Source organism: Lagopus leucura, unplaced genomic scaffold (genome assembly GCF_019238085.1).
Source record: "Lagopus leucura isolate 7727_CA_CO unplaced genomic scaffold, USGS_WTPT01 Super-Scaffold_741, whole genome shotgun sequence".
NCBI classification, from domain to species: Eukaryota; Metazoa; Chordata; class Aves; order Galliformes; family Phasianidae; genus Lagopus; species Lagopus leucura.
Window position 1 is genome coordinate 3,588,998 of NW_024962256.1, and position 1,800 is coordinate 3,590,797.

General features: G+C 37.8%; 1 long non-coding RNA gene across 1 annotated transcript; it reads right to left on the bottom strand.

The window, feature by feature from the left end:
- Positions 1-272: 272 nt before the first annotated feature.
- On the bottom strand, positions 273-1,463 carry LOC122175901. The gene is made up of 3 exons (XR_006177554.1): positions 1,258-1,463; positions 849-1,010; positions 273-446 (listed from the first exon to the last, which is right to left on the bottom strand). It is a non-coding gene; the product is annotated as an uncharacterized LOC122175901 (long non-coding RNA).
- Positions 1,464-1,800: the final 337 nt, after the last annotated feature.

Consider the following 1,800-nt stretch of genomic DNA (forward strand, 5'->3'; position numbering starts at 1 on the left):
ACAGACAGGATCTTGAGTAACAACCAAAGCAGTGCCAGAAGGCAAATTCTACCTGCAGGAAGTCTTTTTCCATGTTAAATGCATCTCAAGAGATGCTCCGAATTTCAGTGGCTCATAAGCAGATAGTCCATTTGCAAGCCTTTATGAACAGTCTGCAAAAAAGTTGTACTTCATCTTAAAACTTTTGCCTTTAAAACCCTGATAATACAAACTTTGGCCAACACTGACACAAAATGTGTGTGCAATTCAACTCATATCTTTATTGACTGCAATAATAAACTTTTGCTCTAAAGCAAACAGATCATTAGCAAACATATTGTTGTGCACTGTGGTCTCTTGAGCCTCGCTCCTCCCATGCTCCCATTCTTCCACTTGCTGTTCACATGCTTCAAGTTTGGTATGTGAGCCTGTCTTGGTGGTGCCGGGGCCTTGCAGCTTTCTCAGATCTAGTACAGGAGTATTGTTTCCTTCAACAAAACTAAACTCCATTTGTCAAAGCCCTTTAAAGCAGATTAATCATCAAATGATGCTCCTCTTGAACAAGGTGTTCTCTCAGATCTGTTTTGCTGCAGTTTACACCCAAGTCAGCCATGCTTGAAAACACTAAAATTATGTCACTCAGGAACATAATTTTATTATTTTTTCTTAATGAAATACTTTCCTAAGTGGTTTCTACCACCTACAGTTTGGAGGACAGTATAATGGCATATAGACTTCTTTCCTCCCAAGCAAAAATCACACCACTATTATTTGCAAAGTGCCATTTTATCTCTATATACTGCTGCATACAAACTAAGTATCTATGAATACAGAGAAATCTGGGAAAATTTCATGAAGGATTTACTTACTATCTTCTGAATTCCTTTTAAACTTCCTCACTACATTTTTTTAATGCTTCTTTGTACAGGTTGCTCCAGAGTTGTTTGTCATCTACAGTATCCCATTTGTATTGCTTGGAACTAGCAGATAGATACCATTCCATAGATTTATTTCTAACTGGATTTTCCTTCCTGGATTAAAAAGTAACAATACAACTTTGATTAAAAAGTAACAATAATGGAATACACAAAAAAAAGATGACTGTAAAGCAGGTCACAATTCCAAAAATAAATAAAATAAATAATGGAAAAATTAAGCTGCTCTACCCCAAGCAATTCAATTCACTTTGCCTATTGCAGGAGACCTGCAAACCATGAATTTCCCACCCCTCCCTCTGCCCGAGCACTGTATAAAAAGACAAAATAGACAGTGTCTTACCACATCTGACTGGTGCTGCCAAATGTTTGGTCATAGATAGGGGCATAAATCAGATCTGCCTGGATGAAACATGATTCATATGTAGAGGGGAGGTACCCAGGAGACATGCCAGGGATTATCTCTGCCTCCTGCTATTTTATCTGCCTTGGTGAGGCATTTATATGGCTCCCATTACTGTGCCTGAATATACAAGAATATAGAGCTATTCTTACAACACCCAAATAGGGTGGAGAGCTTATATGGGTCATCTCAGGCCAGAAGATTGAAGCAGAGCACATCATTACACTGGCTTCACAAGCAGTTGATCAATAGAAAATGCTAAGCAACCATTTCTACATAAATTAACATGTAGCCCCATTCCCAAAACATTAGTGCTACCAAAAATGTCATAAAGAATTCCCAAACTGGATGCTTTCTTGGAAATAAACCAAGAGTTGTAATGAACTGGTGTTTAATTCATCACAGCTTCTTCTCAAATGCTCTTAAGCTATGGCTGTCAAGATAAATATGTTTCAGGATGAGACTTCTAAAAGTCTATTTTAG